This window comes from Gopherus flavomarginatus, chromosome 11, assembly GCF_025201925.1.
Source record: "Gopherus flavomarginatus isolate rGopFla2 chromosome 11, rGopFla2.mat.asm, whole genome shotgun sequence".
In the NCBI taxonomy this organism is placed as follows: Eukaryota; Metazoa; Chordata; order Testudines; family Testudinidae; genus Gopherus; species Gopherus flavomarginatus.
The window spans coordinates 3,438,657-3,463,336 of record NC_066627.1 but is presented as its reverse complement, the minus strand read 5'-3'; the positions used below and the strand labels follow the sequence as shown (position 1 = coordinate 3,463,336).

The window sequence follows — 24,680 nt, the reverse complement described above, 5'->3', positions numbered from 1 at the left end:
TGGAGAGAGGAAGCCTGGGGCCAGGACAGGAGCCGGGCTGGAGCTAGATGGGAACAAGACAGGAGCACAGCTGGAGCTGGCTCAAGGATCAAACATCAACCATCAATAAACTGCTAGTAATTATCGACTGATAATAATCACTTACAATAATCAGCAATGAATGATCAATGACCAAAAAGGAATTGATCACTAATTAAGAAGGCCAGAAACAAATGTTCAAGGAGCATTGAGCGTCAATCACTAACCACTCAAGCCATGATCAGTAAGGATCTGTAGTGGGGCCTAGATGCACAAAGGGCCATAGGAGCCTGTGGAAGCCGGTTCTGTGGCGGGGACATGGTGCCAGGGCCTGGAACCAGAAGCAGAATCGGCTTAGACAGCCGTGTTCTCCCAGGGAGTTGGTATGTGGCACCCGCTGGGCAGTGGTCTTTCCCTGAGGCGGTTTGATAAGGCCGGTGTCTCTCGTCTGGAAGTTGAGCTCCAGCTCAACGCAGAGATCCTGGCAGGACACAGGCATGATAGGGCCAAGTCCATGGCCCGGGCTACACAGCAGGACAGGCTAGATGGTCCCACAGGGACCCCTTCTGGCCTTGCTCTTTCCAGCATAGGATGCTGCCCGTGAGCCCAACGCCAAGTCCAATGGCACCGGCTGAAACCCCTCTGCTCTCTGGGTCCCACAGGTGCAGGGGTAGTGCCTGGCTCCAGGCTCCTAGGAGGGGGACAGCATTGCTTCATCCTCTTCATTTCCCTCCCTCCATTGTCAGCCCTCCCAGGCTCCTGCCCTTTTCTCCGGACGTCCTGGAGGGATCATGTTCCACAGCAACTCAGAGGGTGCCACAACGGCCACTGAAGGGTCTGAGCTCTGCAGAGCCCAGAGCAGGGAGGGCAGAGTCCTTCCCCCGGATGTCCCCAAAGGGCAGCCCACACTGGAGCCTGAACTCAACCCCATTCACTCAACCCTCCACTCCCGTCCCATGGCAAGGACCGGATTTCCTAGTGTGTGGGAGTGTGTGTGTGTGTTTGCAGGTCTGTAGTGTCCTGAGGGCTGGTCAACCTGGACTCTGTCAAGGGAGAAGAGTCTCTCATTTGCTCTGTTTTTTAATGTGCAACTTATATGGGAATTGAGTGTTTGATCCAAAATAAAATGGATTAAAAAATTGGTTGCTGCATTTGAGGATGGTTTTGTGGGATTTAACCTATAAGAACACTACTCACTGTATCTTCCAGTCCCCTGTTATCCATCCATCCATCCATCCATCCATCCAGTTCTCCCCACATTTACCTAGCTAATCGCCCTCTCTGTTAGGTGTCATCATACTGTAGAAGTCAACATGTTCTGAATGAGTTGAAAGTTGGAGACCTGACTAATTGTCATAAATCCTTGGGCACTTGCCCCGAGAACTTGAGTACCTCCCCAGTTGGATTCATAGGCCTGGTTCAATTCTGCCTCTTTAAATTCCCCTTTGCTCTGACCGCTGGTGGGGTGGCGGATTCTTTTATCTTCGTCCTGTGACCTCAGGATTTTCACTGAGCTGTTCTCAGTCAGTTCTGCAACTCACCCTCCCTAGGGGCGGCCCGTTCTGTGTGGGCGGGGAAAGTTGGTCCAGTTTACAGAGATGGACATCTGCAAACACTGCTGCCTAAAGTCACACTCCTCGTTCCCCTGCCTGGAAGTGACCTGATCCCCAGAGGTGCTAGTTACCCCTCAGTGCCAATGTTAGACTCTGGATGCTCTGGAAATCGAATTTAGGGAGAAATCTGAGCTGCGTGTGTGTTGAAATCACTGTCAGCCTTGTTCAACTGAGCCATTATTTCTCCTCATTATTGATAAGCACCAGGCCGGGGAAGAGCTACTGGTGCTAAAGGACAAGAACCAGTGGGTATGAAATGGCCAGGAATAATCTGAGTCTAGAAAGGAGAAGAAGGTTTCTAACCATCACAGGAAGGGGTTCAGGAACCATCTTCACCTAGGAGGAGAGGGGGGCAAAAGTTTTAGGATCTTGCTTAATAAGTTTATGACCCCAGAGGTCCCTTCCAGTCCTGTGTATCTCAAAGGGAATCCCATGGAAATCCCATTGAAAGAGCCCATAGAGTCCATTAAATGTCCAGTTTATTTCTTGATGTTCCCCTGCTTAGACATCCCAAGTCCTGAGCTTGCATTCACCCTCTTAGCTTGAGCAGCATTCTGCGAGCTGATGTTCAGTTGTTCATCTGCCTTAAGCCCTCGAGTCATTCTCAGAGCATGAGCAAATAGGTTAATTTCAGGGAAGGTTAAATTTACTCTCCGTTCCCCTTGTTATCACGCGCTGAAGGTCTTTGTGGTTAGGCCAAGAACCGTTCTCCAATTTAGCCTGACTGAGAACATCTGTGTCCTGTTTATCAAAACAGCTGGCAGCACATGTTTCCCCTTTGAGACATTCTGGGGTAGAAGACTGGCATGGCTAGGGGCAGATTTGATTTGCGAGGCTCAGAATGGAAAGGCCATTGATGACTCAAGTTAAAAAATACAGCCATTGTGGGCTTGGTGGTGAAAAACAAAGTGAACAACATGCTGTAAATTATTCAAACCTTTGGCTCTGCTAACTAGCAGCTGTCATCCAAGTGTTGTTAATTTTCACAGACCCCCTAAACCCCCCACTGTGGGGTAGGCAACCATTATTATAACCATTGGGGAAACTGAGGCACCGGGTTTCCCCAACAATGACTCAGTAGTAAAGACAGGAACAGAACCCAGGAGTCCTGACACCCAGTATCCCCACTCTAAGCCACTAGATGCTACTCCCCCTCCTTGAGGTGGGAATAGAACTCAGGAGTCCTGACTCCTGGGCCCCTTCTGCTCCAACCCACCCAGACCCCACTCCCCAGCCTAGCCCATCTTCAAGAAATGGACAAACCATGCTCCACTCTATGATATCACCTTGCTAATGGCTTCCTAGCTGAGCACTTGGGGTGGGATTTTAAAGGGGTTTAAAAGAGTGCTGTGCCCAAATCCTTTTGACTGACAATATAAGTTTTGTGCCTATCTCACAGTGACCTGTTGGAAAACCCCAGTATTCATTTTAAACTAGACTCAGGTGGAGAAAGCCTTGGGGTCAGTCCTGCCCTGGGTGGAGATGGAGCAGAGAGGACTTGAGGGAGATTCTTTGAGTCTACTGAGGTTAGCTCTTGGGTGATACACTAAACAACAACCTTGAGCTGGACGACTGGACTAGATGGGGGCTTTACAAACATTAGTTTCTGAGATTTCCCAGTAGACAAACCTAAGACCAGGTCAAGAGAAATGCAAAGGAAATAAAGACAGGGGGTGTCATATAAATTTAAGGAGCAGGGTCAACTTTTTCCACTTAGAGCTCTAAAGATGGACATCTTAAGGCATATTAAAGCCTTTAAAGAAGTGGCTAGATTTTCAGAAGTTCTGCGTAAACCCAGATCCTACTGTCTCCTTACTCCAAAAGTCAATCCATTTGGCTTTAGAGGGGGAAAATGAGAGTTGAGCTCTTGACTTACATTCAGAGCTCTGAAATTTTTTTAAAATTGGCCTTAGTGTTTTAAAGATTAGCTGATGATTTTCAGAAGGGACTGATGGTAACATTTTCAAAAATGCCTAAGGCCCAGATTTGGAAAAGCATTCGGTTGCCTAAAGATGCAGATAGGTGCCGAGTGGGATTGGAAGAGACTTCTATGGTCATCAAGTTTAGTTCACCTGAAATGACAGGCAACCCCATCATATAATCCCATTCATAAATGTATCAAGCTCCATCTCAAAACTAGTTATGGTGTTTCCCCCCCACTACTTCTGGTGGGAGGTGGTTCCAAAACCTCCATTTTTAGATGGTTCCCAAGCTTCTAATTTCCTCAACTTACTCATGGGAAATTTACCATTTGTTCTTGTGCTTTGACTTCAAGAGCTTCCCTCCAGGGTGTTCGCTTACCTGATATACATACACAGAGCAGTCAAACCCCCATTCAGTCTGGGTTTTGCTAAGCTAAACAAGCCAAGCTCTTCCAGTCTCCTCTTATAAAACCGGTCTTCCATTCCCCTAATCATCCTCGCAGCCCTTCTATGCATCTGTTCCAACCTGAATTCATCCCAGTGTAGATAGTAGGAAAAACTTTCTAACTAAGGCCGAGGGACTTACTGGCCACTGCTTCCAGCAGCCCCCATTGGCCCAGAGCAGCGATCCGTGGCCAGTGGGAGCTGTGATCGGCCGGACCTGCGGATGGGGCAGGTAAACACACTGGCCTGGTCCACCAGGGGCTTTCCCTACACAGCGGCGACTCCTGCTCTAGGTGTGTAATTTTCAAAAGTGCCTGAGCAGGTTAATCACTTAACGCTCTGTGAAGCCAAAATCGGTGGGATTTAAGTTCTAAATAGCTATGTTCCTTTTGAAAATGGGACTTAGGTGCTTTAGAAAATTTTGCCCAGAAAGGATCAGTGACTTGTCTAAAAGTCATACATAGAGTCTGCAGAACTAAACTTAGATCTTCTAGATCTTCATACATGCAGGCCACAGAACTGAACCTAGATCTTAACCAGATGACCAACCCTCCTCTCAACTAGGTGACTTTTTCTTCATCACTTTTTAGATAAAAATCAGAACCTTCGTTGATGTCACCAACTCTCAGAGACAGTAGCCTGAAGAAAATTTGACAGCAAAACAGAAAGAAATTGGATTTTATGGAAAAGAAAGTTTTATTTAGACGCCAAAGCATGATGGATGTTCCAGCTAGACAGCACAACTCAAAACAATTGGTGGTGAGTTGGCTCAGAACATGTTACTGTGCGGATTAATGCAATACCATGTGATAGACTGGACTAAAATCAAGATGCAGTGTGATCCAATGGAATCTAGTGTGATTATAATGTGATACAAGGTCCTTTGATAGAGTGAAACAGTGAACTTATGGCAGCAGCACACGCCTGGTAAAACAATACAAGGCATAGGAACGTAGGCCTAGAGAGACTTCTCAGGTCATCAAGTTCAATCCCGTGCTGTCGGGAACAGCTCCATCATACAGTTCTTATCCTAAACCATGCAGCGCACTGCACTATGACCCAATGAAATGGCTAACCACAATGCAATGCTGGGCAATGGCTCGTTATCACCAGTGCTGGGAGAATTTTTTTTCAGGTGAAACTTCTTTCATTGAAAAATGAAGATTTGGGGCTGACTGAAACATAGCAAATTCATGTCATTTCTAGCAAACTTGTTTAAATCAAAACAACAACCTTAAAAAATCCCCCCAAATGTTGAAATTTTCATTTTGATATTTTTGAAATGAAATGTTTCAATTGTTTGGATTGAGATGACTTTGGGTTTCAGAATTTCCTTCAATTTTATTTTTAAATGTTAAAAACATTTTAAAAAATACCCCCTGAAATGGAACAAAGTGTTTTATTTCAAGCTGAACAAATTATTTTGTTTCATCTGAAATGATAGTTTTTAATTTTTGATTTGCCAGAAATTCTGAAAAATGTTGGTTCAGGTCCACCCCAAATGATTTTTTTTTAAAGTCAGACTGGCCAGTGAACCCCCAAATCAGTTATTCACACAGCTCCACTCACAAGGCAAGTCAGTGCAACACAATGCCATGCAAAGGCTCGCTGCAATGTGAACAAATGCAATACAAAGCAGGGACCTTCACATGGTCACAGAACTTTCTGGAATTCAAACTGGACTTTCTCCTTTTTGTGCTGCTTGGCTGTTTGCGCCAACCTTCTCCTTTCCTCCCCCACCTACTCCTTACCTTGACTCCACCTCACACCTGCCTCTCTTCTCCCCTGCACTGTCCCCCTCACCTCCTGTCCTTTCAACCTCCCTGCACTTGTCTGTCATTTAGCTGATCCCCTCCTAATTAAACCCACCTTAAAAAAATCGCAGCACTAACGTGTCATTTGCCACCATCGTACCGTTCACTGTGCTGGCGCGTTCTACCCCTTCCCTCACCTTGCGTCTGTCTGTTGAGACTATAAACTGTTTCAGGTAGGGAACGGCTGCTACTCTGTGTTTGTGCAGCCCCTGGCACAATGGGACCCCATCCTTGGTTGGTCCTACAGAAAACCATAATAAACATGATTAATAATAATAAATCTAAGACAAATACATCTTCAGCAATTGAGATTTAGGTTAGATGTTAGGAAAAATCTTTCTAGCTACCAGGGTCATTGTATTCTGGAACAGGGTTCCAAGGGAGGTAGTGGTATCCCCGTCATTGAAGGTTTTGAAAAACAGGTTGGACAAACACCTCTCAGCGACAGTCTAGATGTACTTGGTCCTGCCTCAGCCCAGGGGGCTGGACTTGATGACTTCTCGAGGTCCCTTCCAAGCCTACATTTCTATGTTTCTATAGCACTTGACAGCACAACACAGTATAAATTGGTGCACTACCAGGCAATGCAACAGGGTAGCATGAAAGAACACCATGTACAAGCAATGCAGTATAATGCAATAAGGCATGATGCCATGCTACAATGCAGCACTATGCAGTCCTAGGCAATGCAATGCAAATTCAGGAAAGCCAATGCAAAGCAAAACAATGCAGGCTATTGCAATGCAACAGAAAATAATGCAGGTGCATGTAAATCAATACAATGTTATAACATGTCGTTTGTACAAAAAGCCCCAAGACCTCAGAATATATGGCAATGACAGTAGCATGGGATGTGGGGCATTAAAGATTGTGAGAGTAACTGACATGGGGGAAACAGCTTAGAATTTAGTCATGAGAGATCTGGGTTTGGAGCTGGCCTCAGACTGGAAGAGTGGAGTTTGGCTACGTGTGGATTGGAAGATGTATGGGTTAGGTTCTTGTCAGGTTGGGTTGTGATTTTGTTGGGGGAGTAGCCGTGAACCTCCTAGGGATGGGTAGGGAATGCATTTGGATTGGATTCTTCCAACATTGAGTGGGAGAATTTATTGAGGAAGAGCATTAGTTTGGAGTCTTTTAGGGTTGGGGCTTTGTTAGAAGAAACAGCATGGAGTTGGGTTCTTGTGGGGTTACGTGGGGAACTTGAGGGGTCAATACCATTGGATTAGGATCTTGTTGGGTAGAGTGGGGACCTCCTGGGGGAAATGGCCTTAGGCTGGGTTCCAGTGGGGTGCAGTGGGGGATCTGCAGCATTAGGTTTGGCTCTCAGGGGGTTGAGTGGAGAAACAGAAAGAGGATGAATTCTTGAGAGCATGGAGTGGCTGTGAGCTGGCTTTTTCTGGATGCAGATTGTTGCAACTGGCTCCATCTCTGTCCTAGGACCGGGGGTATGTGTGTATTACCCTAGGAGGTCCCAGGGTCCTTGGCAACCTTGAATGGAGTGGGGTTTGTTTCCCACCTTAGAAGCCCTGTGAAAGATGGGGGGGGTGTATTGGGTCCCCAACCGTGACCCCCTAAGACTCTCAGGAGGGGTAGTACAGAATAAGATTTAGCAGCACAGAGGGGAGCTCAGGTAATTTTTTGAAGGGTTAGGGAGCTGATATGGTAAGGCTGAGAGAAGGAACAGAGAACTATCAAAAGAATCTTTTTGGGAGACGTCTTTACCCACTTTCTCTCCCTTAGCATGGAGTATGCATAGTTCTAGCGCCTTCATAAAATGGGCGGGAACAGTGAAGGCCTTTCTTTGATGTTCTTTCTTCATGTGTCTCTGGAAGTAATGGGAGATCACCATGGCCAGATGATCTACCCTGTAGGTCAGGCCAGCTGCCATGGATAGGCAGGGAAATGGAAGTGGGCAAAAGAACTGCAAACAGAGGGGCAGATTGGACCCCATCCCTTCTTCTTCACTGTGTGGAGAGAGTGGTGCCTATTTCACCTGTGAAAACAGAGAGAGAGGGAGATATAAATAGATAGATAAATAGATAGAGGGGGTATATGATAGAGAGAGAGAGAGAGGAGATGTCTGGGGATAGATAGATAGATAGACAGATAGATAGATAGATAGAGGGGGTATATGGGGATAGATAGATAGATAGAGAGAGGAGATGTCTGGGGATAGATAGATAGATAGATAAATAGATAGATAGAGGGGGTGTATAGGCATAGACAGAGAGACAGACATTGTAGGCGGGTAGATGGATTGGTAGCTCTTTCTCAGCCAGCCCAGGTTCACCCATCCTCTCCTGGTTCATGCCCAAGCCCCCTTTTCACCTTGATGAAGGTGACGAATCCGCTGTAGAAGAGTGTGATGAGGAAGAGGGCGATGAAGGTGGAGACCGTGGTCCACACGCATTGGGCATCGTCCAACTCACTGTAGTCATCCATGCTGTCGTCTTGGATGCTGCAGGGGTTGATGCCCAGGACGGAGCAGTGCCAGGACTCTGCCAAAAGACAGGAGGTGCCAGGGTCATTGGGGGATGGGGATATGACTGATAGGGAGGGACTCATTCAGTGCCACCTCTCCAATGCTAATGCTTCCATTAGGGCTCCTGTGTTAAGAGTAGCACAAGATGAGGGTCTCTCCCCTTCCCCATGTAGAGGTGACTCTGCAGACCCCAGATACCTCTAGGGAATAGGGTGTATCCCCCTGGGAAGATGATTCCACAGCTTCAGAGATTTCCCCAATTGGTTCTAGCGAATGTTCCCAACCTCTGTTCATTATTCCACGCTCCCCCAACTTTACTGTCCTCTACTTATAAGTCTCCCATCAAGGCAGTATACAAGATTTCATGGGTGAATGATGGGATACCAGGTTAGATGGACCAGTTGCCTGCTCTGATATAATAACTGCTGCCTATCTAGAGTCTAAATGAGTATATCTATCTATCTATTCCCGTAGATTCTATGACCAGAAGGACCCATTATGATAATCTAACCTGACCTCCTGCATCACTCTTGTGTGTGAGTGCCTCACAACTATTCCTTGATGTAGGAATTCTAGACACATGGAGAATGCCGACATGCCGAAGCCCCTGCAGCTTCTAATGGCTTTGAATGGAGCTGCAAACTTCTGAAACCCAGTCCATAAATAACTTGCCCAATGTCCCAAAGGCAACGCTGTGGCAGAGAGAGGAAAAGAACCCAGGAGTCCCAGCCCAATGACTTTACCACAAGCAAATCCTTCTTCCTTTAGTTATCCCATTAGTGTGGGATTTTCAAACTTTTCTAATGTCCTTGGATGTCCAATCCTCATAATGAATGGTAATTGGATATCCATATATCCAAGACATCTTTGAAAATCTGCTTAACAATAAGGGCTAGGGTCTTAAATATAATTAGGTGCTTAAAGAAATAGATTCATTTCAGGTGGAGTTAGCTGCCTACTCACCTAGGCCCGGGTCCTCAAAGGTCTTTGAAATCAGTGGGAGTTAGGCACTGAAATACCTTTGAAAATCTGGTCCTGAGAGTAGGCAGTGGTGTAGTGGTAAACATCGAAATGAGTAAACTAACCTAACCTAAACTCCATATTCCCCAAGTGAGAAGGGAGTAAACTCAGTTTACCTGGGTTTACCCCTGACTAGGCTATTGATGATAGGTGTGTATAGTGTAACTGACACAACATGGCCTCAGTTTGTGACAGGCACCTCTAGACATTTCAATAATAATAATAATAATAATAATAATAATAATAATAAATTCCTCTCCATCCTTTTGCATCATGTCCTCCAGATACTTGCAGGAGAAGAGGTAAGAGACCACAGATAAGAGCAAAATTCCCCATAGGTGTAGTTGGGTTATTGCTTTAATAGGCTTGTGGAATGTACACAAAGAAGGCAGGTGAATGATGTCTTCATCTGGACTGAGTCAAAGGAAACACACATAGGGAACAAGCAGAGGCCAGATTGGAAGGCGTGGGGGGCAGCCAACAGAGGAGTCTTTAGGTTGAGGTGCAGAGTGGATTTTGGGGCACGAATGAAGCAGCTAAGGTGTGTTTTACCAGTATGAACATTGACACTTCTTGCTATAATCCCTTCAGAGGAGAGGTGGGCGACTAGACAGCTGTAGGAAGTCCCCAGAATCCATCTGCTCCTGGACACCTCAAGCTTGCTGATCACTGAGCACTGCTGGCTGTTATGGTCACAGTTGTGGTTCTCGTCATCGGCCAGGATGTCGACCTCTGTCTGGGCTGTCTTCTCCTGCCACCAGATGGAGACCTCACCAGGGTAGAAGTCTTTGACGATACAGTGAAGAGTGAGGTTTTGGTTGCGGCAGATTTCCTCTGAGGATGGGGACAGAAGGTAGATGGTTGGAGCCTTCAAGGAACCTGCAGCATTGGAGGAGTGTGGTGGGGAGAGAGAGCACAAGAACGGCATAATTGAATATAAAGTATCATGGGTCAACAAAGTCATTCAAGGTGGCTTTGATTCCAAGGCACTAAGAAAGTGCTTACCAGATAAGGGGATCAATTCAAGGCTAATTTAGTATCCATTATTGGATGATAGCACTCCTTCTCTCTCCTGTTCACCCATATCTATCTATCTATCTATCTATCTATCTATCTATCTATCTATCTATCTATCTATCTATCTATCTATCTATCTATCTAATATTGGCACCCATCACTGCAGTATCTGAGGCCTGGATGCACAAAGGAACTTAGGAATTACAATGTTTAAGCCTACAATCTATCCCTATCTAGTTCCTTGTCACCAACCCTAAACCTACAGTCCATTCCCCAGCAGGCGCAGGGCTCTCCCTGACAGTCCATCCCCATCTTGCCCTCTAAAATTAGCCCTAACCTTAAAATCTATTCCTAGCTAGTGTCCTAACTTTAACCCTAACCCTACAGTCCATCCCAGCTAAGTGAACGTTCCCATGGGCTAGTCTCCTGTGTGACTTTGGATAGCTCCAGTTAATCCAGGGTCCTTCTGGGATGGTCAGGACAGAGGACCTTTCCCCTAAGTCCTCACCATTCTTTGGGCTGATGCCCAGCACATTCTCCGCCAGGTCACTCTTGATCTGGCATCTGACGGTCTCGGTGGAGTTCCATTCACTCAGGTTGACCTGCAGCCAACTTTGCAGCCAGGTGCTGCCGTTGAGTTGCTCCATCCTCACGGCTCCCAGGTCCGCCAGCTCACCGTCCATTGTCCAGTTGATACTGGCATTGGCCAGGGAGGTCTTGCACATCACAGAAGCTGATTTGTTCATGAAAAGCTCTTTCAAAGATGGGGGCTGGATGTAGGCAGATGGCAATGCTGGTTCCCGGCAGCCTGTGGAGTCAACCATCGAGGACGTGGTCACACATAACGCTACCTGCCCAGTCACTGGGGGATTTTCGGATTATGGGTCCTTAAAGTTTAGAGCCTAGGGCATGTCTTTCTGAGCTGCTCAGCTTCTGCTGGCCTGGTGTGTCACACATTCATAGATTCATAGATATAAGGCCAGAAGGGACCACTGTGATCATCTAGTCTGACCTCTGGCATAACACTGGCCAGAGAACTTCCCTGAGCTACTCGCTGCATGAACTAGAGTAGATCATTTCGAAAAACATCCTGTTTTGATCTAAAAATTGCCAGTCATGGAGAATCCATATCCTATGGGTAACTTTTTCCGATGCTTAATTACTCACAATGTGCACCTTATTTCCAGTCTGAATTTGTCTAGCTTCAACTTCCAGCCATTTTGATTTTGCTCTACCTTTGTCTACTAAATTTAGAACCCTCTATTATCAATTTTTTCCATCTGTAGCTATTTATAAACTGTGATTAATTCACCCATTAATAGGGCCCTACAAAATTCATGGCTGTGAAAAATACATCTCAGACCATGAAATCTGGTCTCCCCCGTGAAATCTGGTCTTTTGTGTACTTTTACCTATACTATACTCTAGGGTAAAAGTATAGAAAAGTACATAGTGCTTCTCAAACTAGGGATCCTGACCCAAAAGGGACTGCAAAGCTATTGTAGGGGGGTTGAGGTATTGCCACTCTTACTTCGGCCTTGCCTTCAGAGCTGGGCGTCTGGACAGCTGCTTTCTGGCTGCCCAGCTCTGAAGGAAGGGCAGAAGCAATCCTGTGAACGCCTCTTGGGTTGGGACCCCAAGTTTGAGAAATGCTCACTTAAGGGCTTTACGTGGTTATGTTTTGCTGTTTTTAAATACATATTCATCCTTTGTTACAACAGCATGAAATTTAAGGTTTAAATATTTGAAACCTCAAAATTTAAGATTTTAAAAATTCTATGACAGTGAAATTTACAAAGATGGACTGAATTTGGTAGAGCCCTACCCATTAACCTTCTCTTGTCAAGATAAATAGAATAAACATCACTAATTCTTTAATCATTCTTGTGGTCTTCTCTGAAACTGAGAAGTGAAGGCTGATCATTGAGAATTGACTTTGATATCCAACAACTAATAGCTAAGAACTGATAGATGATAACTGAGAATGGACTTTTAATACTTGGCAATTCATAACTAAGAATTGATAAATGATGACTGAGAATTGATTTTCATCAATTCAATGATTGATAATTGAGAATCGACTTTTGGTAAGTGAGACCTGACATAAGAGTGCTAACGGATGATAATTGCAAGATGACTGCTGATGCTGGACAATTCATGACTGAGAACTGACAAACAATCTTTGCCGATGACATGCATATGGAGAAATTAGGGGAATATTCCTAGACCTAAAGGAAGAAATGAGATGAAAGTTGCAAAAAGGGGCAGCCTTCATGAACATGAGTCTGGGCATTGTTGAGAAGGGGACAATGACAGGAAGCTGTGGCCAGAGAAAAGACACCCAAGAAGGAGGAAGAGATTTTGGACACACAACTTCCATAAATGTCACCTCAATCCCCTAGGGAGCATGGACTGTCTCAGCCTGTGGAGCTAAGTCCTGCTCAGTGCTTACCAGTAGAGTGAAGCACCGTCTTCAGGATCATCTTAGTGGAGCTATGGGTCACAGTGCAGGTGTAGGGCTTCAGCGTGCTCCTCTCAGCCTCTCTGAACATCAGCTGACAGCTCTGCTGGAACCTCCCATCGCCCAGGGCCGTCGGAGAGGAGGGAAAGCTGCAGCTGAGCTGCTGATTGTTGACAGTCCATTGCATGTCTAGGTGCTTTGGGTAGAAGCCAGTGGCAAAGCAGGTCAGATTCTCATGCCCACCTATGTCTGGTGTGTGGAAGACTGTGACTGTTGGGGGAGATGGCTCCAGGAAATCTGAAACAAAGGGGTGGCTTTTTGTTGCAATTTAATTCATGCAGAAGGATGGGGGGGAGGATGCTGAAGGTGTTGGGGAAGCTAGAAAGCTGAAGAGAAGGTAAGCTCTAGTTACACCTAGAAATGTGGGTGTTGTGTAGAAGGAAAAGGCCAGGATGGTGAAGGATTTAGCTTCAGTGGAAATATCTAACCACCAAGCTCTTCAGATGCAAACGCTGAAAGTGCAGACCATGCCGCCCTATGGCTTTGGGTGATTATCATAATAATGTGGTGATACTTGGGTTGCAATACAAATGCTCCATAGTCACACCCAATTGCATCATGTCATGTTGTAACGCAAATGCTGAGTCGTGACACAATGGTATCATGCTATGATGCAATGCAAACCATTGGTGGTGGCAAGAAAACTGTCTCAGGTCATGCTACAATGCAGATGCTGCTATGCAACTAGGTCATGCCAAGGTGTGATGCAAACACTATGTCATGAAGCAACTGCATGGTGTTGAGTTGCTGTGCCAACACACATAAGTAAACCGTGACACAATTTTTCCATCATATTGTATCAAGGGGCAGTGCAAATGCTGAATCAAGGTGCATTCATGCCATGCTGCGATGCAGTACAAACACTGTTCCATGATACAACTGCATCATGTTGAGATGCAGCATCAGTGCATCCTGGCTCTTCTTTATTTTGTCTCAACCAGATGTCAACATTTCACAACACAGCATCAAGACAACAGGTCATGGCATCCTGAATAACCACGGTCATGACAGAACACTGTCAGGTTACAGCAAAACATTAACAAAAATATAATCCTAGCAGGCCAAAATATCAGCATCTCTTGAGAAGACATCATACAACAAAGAAAAATCAACATATCACTATAGTGCAGTATACAATAAATCACCAGAAATCACCACCAAGTCGTGGTGAGACACCATCCCATGACGAAAAGACATCACAACTCATGTCTATGTATCACTACATAATGAAAAAATAGCAATGTCATGACAAAATATCATGAAGTGACAAAGTAAGATCTAACTGTGACATAATAACAACACGTCATGACAAAGTGTGTCCTGATAGTGTGTCACGTTTCCATGCAGCATAAAGCATGCCATGCTGGTGTGCAATTACTCCGTGCCATAAAGCCACCATGTCGCAACACAGCTACATCACATAGCAACACCACAATGCAGGGGTGTGACGCTAGACATCACCATATCATGACGAGAAATCACTAGCTCACAATACTGCACCCTCATATCCCTCCACAGTATCATCAGACTGAGATAAAAGTCATTATTGAATTGTTCCTTCTAGTTGATTTCCCCAGAGGGGGCACCCAATCCTAGTTTTAGAAAGCCTGAGAAATGGGTTCTCCCTTCCCTTAGGGAAAATGGTTCCACAGACTTGCAGAGCTCACCAACTCTTCCACTGCTAGGGAATTCTTTCTGGCATCTAGACTCACCTAACACAGTCCTGCTGGTGCAGTGCATAGACGGCAAGAAATCATGCCCTATCATGCAGGTATATACAACCCCACTTTCCCACTGAGACCCTGGGTTTTTCAGGTAGCTTTGGGAATTCCTCTCTTCAGCCACTGAGGGCAGAGTAATGTATCCAGAGGGCTCGATGCTGTGGTTGTCCCTTTTCCATTCGATGAGCAATTCGGATGGGAAGAAACCGGAGACTTCTCAGGTAAGCCATACCTCAGCGTTGGGGCTGGGTCGCACCGGCGATGGGAGAAGGAGGGATACAGAAGGAGCCTTGGCTATGCTGGCACCTGTATGGAGGGGAACAGCAATGTGAGTTTATCAAGAGTGACTTGAAACCCTGAAGTCAATGAAGTTGGGGAATTGGATATGGACATCTCCCCTCTAGGTGGCTCTGATCAGCCCCAGGGCAGGGAATTGGCTGGCTCAGGGGTAGGGAATGAGACATGGGGTCTTTCCCCTCTTGGGGGTCCCATCTCTGATCCAGATCCAAGTAGGGGACATTAGATGGCTTATTTGCCAGCTCTGTACTAGAGAGTGCTGTGCTACAGGATTTGGGGTGTTGGACTCTCTCTCGCTGTCCTTTCCTATTGGTTGTCATCTACGTATCTGTTCTTCCTCTTCTCTGTTTATCTCCATAAACATCCATCCATCCACATCCATCCACCCATCCATGACTGCATCTCTCTCTCTCTGGGCCTTATGGTACCAGACCCCTTCCTGAAGGTGGCTGTATTTCAGTAAGGAGTGGGAGGTGTCCCTGTCCCTACCCCCTATAAAGCATTGGGCAAAGTCACTGATTATTGTTTGAGTCTCTTCTCCTTCTCTCACCCCTGAGCTTCTGGATGGTCTTCTCCATGCCCTGGAACAGCGAGCAGGGATGAGTCACTCTACAGAGAATGCTGCTCCCAGAGGCCCAGGTTTCCCTGGGGATGGCTAGGTGGCTCAGGAGACTCTGGGTATGGTTGCTGTGTTTTTTGGCTTCTCCCACGGTGCACTGGCAGTCCAGATGGCACTGTCCAGCTCCCTGGTGAGTTTTGCTTGGCCCAGCTCATAGCCCACTGCCAGGCAAGTCAGGAGGGCTTTGCCTCGAGTGAGCAAGGCTTGCAGGGATGGCTTGAGGAGCTACAGGTTGGGCAGGGGGATGCTCCCCTGGCAGGCTGGAGTGGAGAAGAAAGGTAGATATGTCTTTCACATGGTGTGGAAGTGGGGAGAGGCTGCAGGGAGGGATGGGATGGGATAGAGTTTGAGGAAGCTGCTCGGGGTAGGGTGAGGGGTGCAGAGCAGAAGCAGGGCAGCGTCAGGGGGACAGGGATGCCAGGGGGAGCAGTGAGGGGTTTGTGAAGCAGGGAGAGGTAGACCAGGCCTGATCCAGATGGGGTAGGAGGTGCAAAGTGGGAAGGGATGGGGGGATCAGGGTGGAGAGCAGAGGGGGCTGCAGAGATGAGGGAGTGGGGGAGCAAGAAGGGGAAATGGGGTCAGGGAGTGGAGGGGGAGGAGGTAGGGGGAAGGCAAGGGGCCAAGGGAGCATTAGGGGAGCTGACTCACCTGCACACTTGCTGATAGTACTGAGCTGGGGGCTACCGGTCCAAGGGTGGGTCACATGGCAGCTGTACTCCCCCGGCTCGTCCCACTCTGCCTGGGACATCGTCAGGTCGCTGAAGGAGCTGAATCTTCCATCTTTCCCCTGGAGGAGTCTGAGCTGGGTGCCCTCTCTCTCCTTCCCACCTGCCTGCCAGGTCAGCTGCAGGCCCCCAGGGTAGTAGCCGCTGGTGGAACAGAGCAAGGTGACAGAGTCACTTGCTCCTGGGCTTGGGCAGGGGGGCAGGATGTGAAGTGTCACTGTGGGGGCACTGGGGAGCATCCAGTCTTCAGGGAGAAACAGAGTCACAAGGGGTACTGACAGAAACCCTCCAGAATCATTGATCTGTCTGTCTGTCCATCTCTCTAGCTATCTACCCCCACACAGCTCATCTCTCTCTTTCTCTCCATCCATCCATCCATCCATTCATCCAATGACTCCCATCCCCTTCTACTCCAGAAAAGATAAGAATTGCCATGCTGGAACGAACCCATTAGCGTGTTTAGTTTGGTATCCAAGCCTCGCTGCCATATGTGTAAGACTATGTGGATATGTAGTGCAACACCCCAACATCCCATCCATGATTGGTCCGTCCGTTCCTGTATCATCTCTCCCTGATGCTCTGAATAAGCCAGCTGGTACATTTAGGCCTTTATCACATTGCCAGGAAAATAAATATTGCTGCTACAGTAGATCATTCTATAGTTCACCTTTGCTGATGGTCTTCTTGGTCGCCTTTTGCTCTGGCTCTGTATGCTGCTCCTCAGGAGTGTAACTTGCCTCTTCCCATTTGTCCATAGTTGTTTCAAAGTGGTGGCTAGCTCTGTATGGACCATCCTCCATCCTTCACTCACTTGCAAGGTGTGGTTTTCCTTGCCTCTTGATTGTCACTCCTTTGGGCTTGTGGTCATACGCAATACACTTCAATGTCACAATTTTCTTCTCCAGGTCTATGGACTGCAGGAGTTCAACCGTGGGTCTTTGTAGATTGGTCGAGGCTGCAAAGAAACCAGAGCATAATCTGATAGCAGCCAGGCTGCTCAAAAGGGAAAATCAAGTAGATATATATAGACAAAGTAGGAAAGGGCTGACTTACCTGCATGGAGTGACAGCAGTCCCTCAGGAGGGTTTGCGACAGAAAAGAAGGGGCAGTCTTCATAAGGCAACATGCAGGAGCATCAAGGAAAGTGGGCAAGAGAGAACCTCACGCAGGTTCCTGGAGTGACACAGTCACCAACAAATCCAAAATGTGCACGGGTGTGTGGACCTACTGAGTTGAATGGAAGCGTCTCCATTCAGTTGCGTGGGGCATTTGGAGTTGCTGCCTTTGAAGTGCAGCCTAGAGGCTGATGTCTGCTCTATCGAACGTTGTTGAGATTAGCATTGTAAAGTAGATGCTGCAGGAGTTGAGATTCCACCTTCACATGGATGCCCAAGCCCCACAGTGGGGCAATGGAGCTGAGGGGTTTCTTTCCTGTGCTTGCATGCACTCATCAGCTTCTGAATCTGATACAGAATCTGCCCCACTCCAGCTCACGTTTCCCTTGAGCACAGATTTTAATTGGGTGTCTGTCATGGCTGCAGATCCATGAAGGCATTTCCAATATGCCAACAACAAATTGGAGGAATAAGAAGGGACCATAAGGACAAAATTGTGAATCTTCCACCATGAGAATCCATGTCTAACTGTGAAGCAAACAACTCCTAGGGGGATCCATGGTTAAGAAGGAAAGAAATTTTTCTGTGTACCATCTCCCAGCCATGAAAGACCTCTGTGAACTTTCCCCAAGAGCAAGAGTGTCCATCCCAATGTCTTGGGCAAATCACAGCCCAATGAGATTACATTCTGCTCCTGCCCTGAAATTCCCTCTTGCAATTAGGACAGTTTTCCTGCACTTCCTTTACTGGTGTTGGGGTCCGTGAGGCTGTGGAATCAACTACTCACGAGGTGAGTTGGGATTCCCATTGCTTGGGGAATTTCAGACTGGATAATGCCTTGGAGGAAAAGGGAAATTTCCTGCCCTGGAGTGGAGGGGACATTCCCTACCCAGCTCGGGTTGCAATAAATCATGCAGTTCTTGGTTTCACCAAATATGGCACCATAATGGAGATAGAAATCCTTCATTGCCACCCTCCTCACCAGGGCTTACATGGAGTCATGCAGCTGTTCATGCCATTGGTTGGGGAAAGAAAGTGTGTGGACATCCCCAAATTAACACCTGCCCCTGAAAATCCACTTACCGAAGGACACCTTTTCCACAACCTTCTTGGGCTCTTCCATGGCTGGGTGATGCACCACGCAGGTGTAATTTACTGCTCCTACACTTTTGTCAACCTTCAGGATGCTGTAGGCAGAGAAAGTGCCACTTCCTGACACAGGGCCATTATTGTAACTCGACTTGAGTTCTGGGGAGTTGTTCTTCAACCATGAGATGCTGATCTCTTCTGGGTAAAAGCCACTAGCTTCACAGATGAGAGTCAAGGAGACTCTATTCCCGGAGATGTCTTCGTGGTAGGCTCGGGAGATGGTGACTGAGGGCTCCTTCTTCCTGATGCCTAAATGAAAAGGAAGAGGGGTAAGAGAAGAATAAGACTTGCTTTGGATGTCTTAAGTTAAGGACGTAGCTCCAGCAGCTATTGCTGTGTGAAGGGGCCAGGGAGGGTTGTTCAGGGTACGTGTGAAGCTAGACCAGGCAAAATAAAAACCCAACCACTAAGCATCATCTCCCTTGAAGCTCAAAGAGCCTGGACCTTCACCCAAACATTCAAATGAAGTCCTGAGCTTTCCCCTCATCCTTAAATGGAAACAACTTAACATCATCTCTTCTTGGTCTGCATCACTGTCATCATATTCATCTTCTTTACCACCATTGTCTTCATAATCACTTCCTTCCTCTTTATCTTCATCTTCTCCAGCATTATAACGTTCTTTCTCTTTTTTTCCTTCAACATCTTAATTTCCTTCTTCATTGTTATTGACATCATCTTCATCATCCTCCCAATCTTTATCCTCAGCTTGGTTTTTCAGTAATGGAAATAGACACAGGGCTTTGAGCTATTTCTGCATCCCAATCCTGAACCCTCACCCCAAACCTTGAACACACTATCGCTTCTTCACCCCAAGTCTCCACCATGCATCATCATAACATTGGGTTACCAACCCAATTTCTCACTCCGATGGAGCGTCTTCCCTCCTTCAAACACTCACAGCAAAATTCAACACAATTGAGATTTTCAAAGGCTGGCTAAGGGATTTGAGACCTTGGGTATTTCAATGGGATTTGGGCATTTAACTTCACTGGACACTCTGAGAGATTCTCACCAGAAACATCCCTGAAAGGGCAGATGGCGGTCGACAAACACCAGCGTGATTTCCAGAGGTAAGAAGTACATATGCACATCAGATCAGAGTCACAAATAGGACACTGAGTCCCTAACAGGCCACATCCCTGTTTCCCAGGGAGATGAGGGAAAGAAATTCTTGGAGGAGCTGGAATTCAGTGATAAGAAGACAGTGAGTACTGGGAAAACCTCTCACTGGATATTAATGGTGATCCCCCGAATGAGAGATTCACAGGGGAAATATTAATTACGGCTGAAATACAGTCCTGTGCTGAGGGCCTAGGCTCCGCTAAAGTCCTATTTGGGGGATTAACTGGGACATAAAGGCTGCTTAGGACATGTGTGGGGTGAGTTTCACCCTCTAATTCCAATTCACAGTGACTGGAGTTTGCCTTTCCCTTTGAGATGCCAAGGCTCCTCACCTGTATTGCTCATGGTTATGTCCTGCGTTAGTTCTCCAGAACAAGGTGTGGTCACTTCGCAGGTAAATTGGGTGCCTTGTCCCCATTGTGCCAGCGACACAGGGTGAGAACTGACCAGGCTGGTGGTCCCGTTGCTGTTCTTCTCTGGGGGTTCTGTCTTCACCGCAAAGCTGACTTGCCCATCCACTTTCCATGCGATTCTGCTGGCTGCTAAGTCATAGCCCAGAACTAGACAGGTAACATGACCAGAATTTTTGATGACATCTTCATAGGAGGGTTTGGTTAAGTAGATGGTTGGGTCAAGTGAGCTTCTGAGGCAGGCTGAGAAATGCAAAGAGATGTCATTGACCAGTTCAAATAATGTGGAAAGGCAGAAAAAGATGATTGAAATCTAATTTAATCTAATCTATCCCTCCATCTCCAGCAGAACACTCCTAGTGTCCCTCCCATCCAGCCAGCCCTGGTATCTCTTTCTCTTCCCATCCACCTATAGCACCAGTTTCTCTATGGCACTCCTATGTCTCCCATCACATTGGGGTCTAGGTGAAGTCCCACCTACCCTTAGGCAGGGCTGGTTTCTCAGTAACTCTCCACCGCACCTCCCCGCCATGCACGGGCCCAGCCCCTCACCCAAGCACTTGCTGGTGTTGTGCATGGAGAGCTCTGCTCCCACTGCTGGGTGGGTCACTTGGCAGGTGTAGACGTCCCCCTTCTCCCAGCTCTGCTTGGTGACGTTCATGCGGCTCTGCCCCATGTAGAAGCCATCTGTGCCCATTGCAAAGGAAAAGGCTGGGGTGGGGGGGCTGCTCTCCTTTCCATTCACCAGCCATTTCACGTTGGCTTGGTCGGGTTTGAAGCTCAGGAGGAGGCAAACCAGCTCCAGCTGGCTCTCCGTGGAGCTCTCCTCGCAGGTGGGCACCAGGAGGTGAACCTGGGGTGGCTTTGTCAGACCACACCCTGAGAGCAGAGAGAGGGGAAAACACAGTCCAGTGTTACTCTCTGTAGATCCCCAGCTCCCTTCCAGAGAGAAGGATAACTCTACAGTCCTCCCAGCACGAATAACACCAGCCTTGTTGTGGTACGTTTACACTGAGTACTTTAATCAGCCTCCAGGACTGAGATTTTTCACAGCCATGTAAGGGATTAAAACAAATGGGAACAGGGCTCTTAAATCATCTAGGCAAATATTAAAAGCCTCCAGGCATTCTTCCTGCACGTGCTGCATGGAGTGTGTTCTCCCTGATAAACAGCTGGGACAAAGCTGGAACTTGAGCTGTGTTTGTTTATTTGAACATGTTTCCCTCAGTTAATGTCCCCTATTTAAGGGGGACCGTGGTGCTGTACAGCATGACATGGCATCAGAAGAAAACCTGGGAGAGGACTGACTGTGTCTGACTATGGACAAAGGGTCAAATCTTCAGCTGACATAAGTCAGCTCAGTGCCACTGACTTCAGAGGAGATCAGTTGATTTACACCCGTTGAAGTTCGGACCCCAGAATGCCTAGAGTTGTGGCTCTGGGCTTGTATCCATTTCAAAAGATGCCTCAGAACAGCCAGAGTGCAAGGAACACACCCAGCTCCATGACAAAGGTGTACCAGTGCTAGCTCGGAAGGGGGTATAGCCCCTTTAAGGCCAGTGGTTGCTGGGAATTGTAGTCCCATGGGGCTGCTTGCTGCTGTCTATATCAGGGAAAGCTTCTGGCTCAGTGCTGAGGAAAGCGCCTGAGGGGGAATCTCTAGATGTGGACAGGCAGGAGGCCTAGGAACCATGCAGGGAAGGTGGCCTAGTGGGAAAGGGGGGTGCTCCCCATGCAGCTGGCTGAACGCTGGGGGGCTCTGGTGGCCGGGACCCTGGGCTCAGAGTTGCACTGGTTTTGCTTTGAGGCTTTGGACTTTGGATGCAGCGAATGGGCTTTGTTCTGCCTCCCCCAGTGGGAGGCGGTTAGGTTGGATTTGGGTGAGGGTGAGGGCGAAAGGCAGTGAGCCAAAGATTTCCCCTGTACAGAGGGGCCAGCATGCGGCTTAGGTGCCATTTCAGCCCAGCTGCGGGTCTCAGATTTCCCAGGTGCCTAAGGGATTCGCATGCCAAGTTCCCATGGGAACCAGGTGCCTAAATCCTTTAGGCAGGGCTGAAAAATCCCCCCCTTAGTGGAACGTAGGTCTCTGCCCCAGGCGCCTTTCACCCTAAGGTTTCCCTCGTTCAGGGGTCGATGGAGGGGGCGCTGGGGGCAGGAGATCTGCAGTGACAAAGCACCAGGGCTCAGTGTGTTTCAACACTGGGCCAAACTTTCCCCAGACTTTCAGGCTGAGGTTTTTCCAAAGGCGCCTATGGGATGTGGATTAAGATTCACTGGCTCCCAGACCCTTTAGGCGCTTTGAAAAGCTCAGCCTGGCTGTGCCACCCTCCCCTGCCGCGTGTCTTACACTCCTGAGGGAACTTCTTCGACTTGGTCGTTGCTGTCCTTTGATGTGTCACATCGCACTGGTAGGTGTCGCCCTGCCGGGACCTGGCAGGGATGATCAGCAGGCTGCTCTGGGTGAAGTGCCCGTTGCTCACCGTCACCTCTGGGAAAGTTGTGACCCCCTGGGTCACTTTGCCCGAATTCCACTTGATCTCCACTGGTGATGGGAAATAGCCCGTTACGAGGCAGGCCAAGCTTGTGTCCAGGGGAGCATTGCCAGTCTTGGTGGAGCAGGGAACCAGGGGGAAGATGGAGGGGGCTATGGGGTCCGCTGGAAAAATAAAGAGAATACAAGAGAAACCATCAAAAAGGGGGAAGAGGACTCAGGTTCTGTTCCCAGCTGCTGTGGGACCTTGAGCCTGTCACTGACCTTCTCTCTGCCTTTAACTTCCCATTGTGCAGTGGTGTCCTAGCGATGGGCGAAAAACACGAGAAATGGGATTCTGACCTCGGCCGTTCCAGTGTAAACCTGGAGCAACTGCACTGGAATAGCTCTGCTTTGTGCGAGTGATGCTGAGTGGAGACTCTGGTCCTTTGCAAGGTTGAAATATTCCCCAAGCACCTCACAACCTGAGTCCAGCCCATCTCAGCTCTCCGGTGTGAAGCGAGCATCATTACCCTCATTGAACAGATGGGGAAACTGAGGCATGGAGAGGTGACGTGGCTTCCCCAAGGTGACAGAGGGAGTCTGTGGGAGATCTGGGAATTGAAGCCAGTTCCCCGAGTCCCTTCCTGTATTTTATAACTAGGGCCCTACCAAATTCACAGTCCATTTTGCTCAATTTCATGGGCATAGGATTTTAAAAATCGTCATTTTCATGATTTCAGCAATTTAAATCTGAAATTTCACGGTGTTGTCATTGTAGGAGTCTTGACTCAAAAAAGAGTTGGGGGTGTGTGTGTGTCACAAGGTTATTGTGGGGGGGGGGTTGCGGTGCTGCTACCCTGACTTCTTTGCAGTTGCTGATGGTAGTGCTGCGGTCAGAGCTGGGCAGCTGGAGAGCGGTGGCTGTTGCCAGGAGCCCTGCTCTGAAGGCAGCGCCGCTGCCAGCAGCAGCACAGACGTAAGAGTGGCCTGGTGTGGCATTGCACCTGTGCACCTGGCCAACCGTCGCCGCCCTCCGGCCGCCCAGCTTTCCCGAGAAAGGGGAAAAGAACCATGGGCAGGAGTTGTAGGCCAAACTGGATGAGCAAGCAACTCGGAGAGGGGATTAGACAAAAGCAGAAAGCTTACAGGGAGTGGAAGGAAGGCAGGATCAGTAAAGAAAACTACCTTGCTGAGGTCAGAACATGTAGGGATAAAGTGAGGAAGGCTAAAAGCCGCATTGAACTGGAACTTGCAAAGGGAATCAAAACCAATAGTAAAAGGTTCTACAGCCACATAAATAAGAAGAAAACAAAGAAAGAAGAAGTGGGGCCGCTATACACTGAGGATGGAATGGAGGTTAAGGATAACCTAGGCATGGCCCAACATCTAAACAAGTACTTTGCCTTGGTTTTTAATAAGACTAGTGAGGAACCTTGCGATGATGGAGGGATGATAAACGGGAATGTGGATATGGAAGTGGATATTACTGCAACTGAGGTAGAGGCCGTACTTGAACAGCTCGATGGGACGAAGTCGGAGGGCCCGGACAATCTCCACCCGAGGATATTAAAGGAACTGGCGCGTGAAATTGCGAGCCCGTTAGCGAGAATTTTTAAGCAATCGATAAACTCGGGGGTTGTGCCGTATGACTGGAGGATTGCTAATGTAGTTCCTATTTTTAAGAAAGGGAATAAGAGTGATCCGGGTAATTATAGGCCTGTTAGCTTGACGTCTGTAGTATGTAAGGTCTTGGAAAAAATTTTAAGGGAGAAAGTAGTTAAGGACATAGAGGTCAATGGTAATTGTGACGAATTGCAACACAGATTTACTAAAGGTAGATCGTGCCAAACCAATCTGATCTCCTTCTTTGAGAAGGTGACGGATTACTTAGATAAAGGAAATGCGGTAGATATAATTTACCTAGATTTCAGTAAGGCATTCGACACGGTTCCGCACGGGGAACTCTTAGTTAAATTGGAAAAGCTGGGAGTGAATATGAAAGTTGTAAGGTGGATAAGGAACTGGTTAAAGGGGAGACTCCAGAGGGTCGTATTGAAAGGTGAACTGTCGGACTGGAAGGAGGTCACCAGTGGAGTCCCTCAAGGATCGGTTTTGGGACCGATCTTATTTAACCTTTTTATTACTGACCTTGGCACAAAGAGCGGGAATGTGCTAATAAAGTTTGCGGATGACAC

The 24,680-nt window shown here is 47.6% G+C and overlaps 2 gene segments (V, D, J or C); both read right to left on the bottom strand.

Moving 5' to 3' along the window:
* Nucleotides 1-24,680, bottom strand: part of LOC127031863 (Ig gamma-3 chain C region-like) — a 214,995-nt gene that overhangs the window by 136,353 nt on the left and 53,962 nt on the right.
* Nucleotides 5,391-24,680, bottom strand: part of LOC127031857 (immunoglobulin delta heavy chain-like) — a 413,673-nt gene continuing 394,383 nt past the window's right edge. The window contains exon 13 of the C gene segment in view: nucleotides 5,391-6,630.